This window comes from Scylla paramamosain, chromosome 49, assembly GCF_035594125.1.
Source record: "Scylla paramamosain isolate STU-SP2022 chromosome 49, ASM3559412v1, whole genome shotgun sequence".
NCBI lineage: Eukaryota > Metazoa > Arthropoda > Malacostraca > Decapoda > Portunidae > Scylla > Scylla paramamosain.
The window spans coordinates 2,290,001-2,295,000 of record NC_087199.1 but is presented as its reverse complement, the minus strand read 5'-3'; positions in this window follow the sequence as shown (position 1 = coordinate 2,295,000).

Genomic DNA, 5,000 nt, shown 5'->3' with positions numbered 1-5,000 from the left:
TGTGTGGTTGTTAGCTAGTTGTGTGAACGAGTGAATGAGCGAGACTTGTGTGAGGCATGAATACGTGTATGAGTGAACGAGCTAGGCTTCAGTCATAAGTGTTAAGTGGAAGTGCGCGGCCTGGCGCCGAGAGATCACCTACCTCCAGCCTTCTGTTCACACCTTCTGTGAATAAACACCTGCACTGTTACCTGCGTTTCCTGTGCCCCTGCTGGTCAAGAGTCGAACATGGCGCAGTGAGTAGGATCAGGACAAGGCTGCAGTGGGTACGGCGCAGAATGGAGAAGCAGTTGGAGGCGCTGGCTGCCCTGCTAGCGCGACAGTCGGAGCAGAGTCAGGCTCGCGAGGAGCGTTTAACCCAGCTGCTGGAGAGAGTGGGGACACAAGCTCCCAGTCGCACCACGGCGAGCAATGAAGGCGAAACCACAGCCCGCAGCACGTCTACCCAGGGCGCGAGGTTCCCGACGTCCGCCACCATCATTCCTCACTTAACGGCGTCAGCATCTTTACGTGAGTTCGACACGTGGCGCCATAAGTTTGAAGGATACGTAACCCTCGCCAGGATAGACTGTCTCTCCCTGGCTGAGCAGAGGGCGGCACTCGCTGCTGTCCTAGACGACGAGTGGACCCGTACACTTCGCTACGGGATAAGCTTACCGAGAGACGCGGAGTTAAGAACCATCCTCGATGCAATGTGTGAGTACCTGCGAAGCCAGCGCAACATCATCATGGATAGAAGAGACTTCTACTCCCGCGTGCAAGAAACGCAAGAAGGTTTTGACGACTTTTTATGTGCTGTAAAGGAAATCGCCAATTTCTGTGACTTTTGCGACCAGTGCATAAACCATCAGCTGCGTGACAGAATTGTCGTTGGGACACGAGACGAAGTGGCTCTGAAACGCATGCTGGAAAACAAGAAACTCACCCTTGAAAACGCCATAGATATTTGCAGAGCATCAGAGAGCGCTAACCAGTGTAGTGCAGTACTAAGGGGCGGCTCTCACTCTTCGAGCCATGGTGTGAACGCTGTCTCGAACTACAGGAAGGGCAGTTTCGGGGGCTCAAGCCCCACGGGCTGTTATCGTTGTGGCAAAGATTGTCGCAGTGACAAAAGGGGATGCCAGGCAATAGATAAAGTGTGTCGTAACTGCGGGAAAAGAGGGCATTTTGCGAGTGTATGTCAGCAGACAGTGAGGAAACGACGAGGAGCTTCGAGGAGTTCCTCAACTGTCTCTCCTCATCGCGGTGCAGACCCGAGGCGGGGAGGCCAGTGCCAGTGTATACCAGCTCTTATCAGGCGTATACACAAAGACGGTGACGGCACGACCTGCGCCCCAGGTGCTCATTACCGCCACACATCCCGCTGGAAGAGACAAGATTACGTGGACTCCTGACTCTGGGGCCGAAACGACCGTTATTGGCCTCGACACGGCAACACTCCTTGGAATCCCGCCCTCCAGCTTGGCGCCCGCTGATGGTGATGGACTTTATGCTGCCGGTAATCACCCCCTCACCTGTGTAGGAACTTTCTCGTCGCACTTGCAACTGGGCGACAGGGAAGCTGAGACTGTTGTGAGCGTGGTGAAGGAGGTGAAGGGGGCGCTGCTTAGCTGGTACGATTCCATCGCTCTCGGAATCCTCCCCGAAGATTTTCCGGCTCAAATCCGACCGCTACGCAGGGAAGAACAGCACACCGGCAACAGCTCCATCAAGTACCCGACCGCCTCGCAGCCACCTCTATCTACGCCCACAGAAGTGATCAGCTGGCCTCATTCCTACGACCCAACGCCACAGCAGCGTGCGGGGCACGCTGCTGCTGTGATCAAGGCCTTTCCCAGCGTCTTCGAAGCAAAGGAAGGTTTACGTGCAATGGCTGGTGGATCCATGGCCATCGAGTTGACAGACGACGCTCGACCCTTCGCCGTAACAGCATCTCGTACAATCCCTTACAATTGGCGTGAAGAAATTAAGAGCCAGTTGGAAGAGCTGCTTAACAAGGGAATCATCGAGAGTGTGGACTACCCTACGGCATGGTGCCACCCCATCGTGCCTGTCCCAAAAAAGACATCTGGTGTAAGGCTGTGTGTTGACCTGACACGACTCAACCGTTACGTGAAGAGGCCCGTGTATCCAGTGCGCTCACCTCATGACGCCATCGCCTCGATCGGGACCGGAGCAGTTTGGTTCACCACTCTTGATGCCAAGATGGGGTATTTTCAAGTCCCCATTAGAGAAGAAGACCAGGATTTAACCTGCTTCATAACACCTTGGGGTCGGTACAAGTTTCGGCGAGCGGTTATGGGTCTCGTCTCGTCTGGAGACGAGTATAACCGTCGAGGAGACCAAGCTCTCGGCGACATACCTAACACCATCAAGATCGTGGACGACATCCTGGCCTATGACTCCACCTACAGTGCGCACTTAGCCCATGTCATTCAGATTGTGCGGCGGTGTGACCAGCACGGCATCACTCTCAACCCACAGAAGTTTACATTCGCGGAAAGAGTGGTAGATTACTGTGGTTACTCTGTTTCTGGACAAGGCTACACGACAGACTCAAAGAAAGTTAAGGCAATCTCTGACTTCCCACGACCACAGCACATCACCGACTTACGATCATTCATGGGTCTTACAAACCAGCTTGGAAGCTTTTCTCCTGCTGTGGCTGCAGCTGCACAACCCCTCAGAGAGATCTCTTACGCCCGAAGAACAGTTGGTGCTGGTCTCCTAACCATGAAGAGGCGTTTGAGAAGGTGAAACAGTGTCTCGTCAGCCCACCTGTCTTGGCATACTTCGACCCATCATTACCAACGATGCTACAGACTGACGCCTCAAGGATGCACGGATTTGGATTCGTTCTCCTGCAGAAGCACAGTGACCAGTGGAAGATGGTGCAATGCGGGTCAAGATTTGTTACAGACACAGAGAGCCGCTATGCAGTAATAGAGTTGGAAATGGCTGCAATCGTCTGGGCAGTCAGGAAATGTGGCACCTACCTGAAAGGACTCCCTCACTTCGATCTAGTGCTCGACCACCGCCCGCTGATACCTCTCCTCAATAGCAAGTTGTTGGGAGAAATAGAGAACCTGCGGCTGCAGCGCATGAGGGAGAAGCTTGCTCAGTATTCTTTCACAGCAAGCTGGCAAAAGGGATCGACACACTGTGTGCCCGACGCCCTCTCACGTGCTCCAGTACAGGACCCAGTGGAGGAAGAGGATGCTGCTACTTCTGGTGACCTCGACCCTCTCCACTCAGCGGTCATCTCAGCGTTATCTGCCACCAATGAGGACGGCGTCCGCTTAGCACCACTCCAGGATCAGACTGTGGAAATGGTACGTGCCGCAGCAGCAAGAGACGGGGAGTACTGCTTGCTCAAGAACGTCATCATCGAGGGCTTCCCTGATCATTGCCACGACCTCGATCACCGCTTGCGTACGTACTGGCCGGTGCGCAGTCTGCTGGCCGTAGACGACGACCTGGTGGTTTACGGGCCGAGGCTTCTTATTCCTCACAGCCTCCGCCGAGAAACACTAGAGCGACTCCATGACAGTCATCAGGGGATGGAGCGCACCAAGCGACGGGCCCGACAAACGGTGTACTGGCCTGGTATGGACAGAGACGTTGAGAACGTCGTTTCTGGATGCTCACTATGCCGTCCACTCCTACCAAGCCAAGCCAACGAACCTCTCTGGCAGGACACGGACACACCCAGCAGGGTGTTTGAGTCAGTTTCTGCAGACTACTTCCACGCAGCAGGCCGTACATACCTCGTGTATGTAGATCGCTTGTCTGGGTGGCCTCACGTGTCTGCATGCTCACGTCCAGCATCGGCTGATCAGCTCGTTCGTGTCCTTCGGGGTGTGTTCGCCGACACGGGCGTGCCTGTTCTCCTGAGGACTGACGGTGGACCGCAGTTCACTTCTTCATCGGTACGGCGCTTCCTGGCTCGATGGGGGGTGGAGCATCGTGTATCTTCACCTCATTATCCACGCTCCAATGGTCACGCCGAGGCAGCGGTCAAGTCCGTGAAGAAGCTGATCCTCACGACCACACAGCAGGGACACCTGGACGAGGATGCGTTCGCTCGCGGGTTGCTGGAACTGCGCAACACTCCGAGGGCGGAAGGGCGATCACCAGCACAAGTCCTCTTCGGTCATCCTATGAGGTCCTGTGTCCCGGCTCATCATCGCTCATACGCTCAGCAGTGGCAGCGCGCTGCTGATGAGTGCGACGCCAAGGCAGAGCGACTGAGGAAGAAAGCGAAACTTCGCCACGACGCGTCCGCCCGTACTCTTCCTCTCCTGCACCTCGGTGGCCACGTCGACGTTCAAGATCACACGACAGGCCTCTGGGATCGCCTGGGTGTCATCGTGGCTGTTGGGCGAAGGAGAGACTACCTCATCAAGATGGGCAGCGGTCGCGTGATGTGGCGTAATAGAAGACACCTACGCCCACACAGACCTCTTGCTCCCCTTCCTGTCGAGCAGCACACCGCTCATGGCGGTGCAGCGCTTCAGCATCAGGGTCACGAGGAACACCACCATCCCGGCAGCCCGGAGCATCAGGGTAACGGGGTACACCGTGGCCGAGAGCAACCAGAGCGTCGAAGCAGCCGACAGCGTAGGGAGCCGAGACGACTGCAGGTGCGGTGGCACCGTAGCACCTACGATTAGTCGTACGTGTTCATTGTACGCTGTGTTTGTTTTGTGTATATGTACCGTGTTTTCTGTACTTCAATCATTGTAACTTTGTTTCATGTGTTACGGTAGCCATAACAAAGATAAGGAATCTTCCTTATGTCTCGGGGGAGGTGTGTGGTTGTTAGCTAGTTGTGTGAACGAGTGAATGAGCGAGACTTGTGTGAGGCATGAATACGTGTATGAGTGAACGAGCTAGGCTTCAGTCATAAGTGTTAAGTGGAAGTGCGCGGCCTGGCGCCGAGAGATCACCTACCTCCAGCCTTCTGTTCACACCTTCTGTGAATAAACACCTGCACTGTT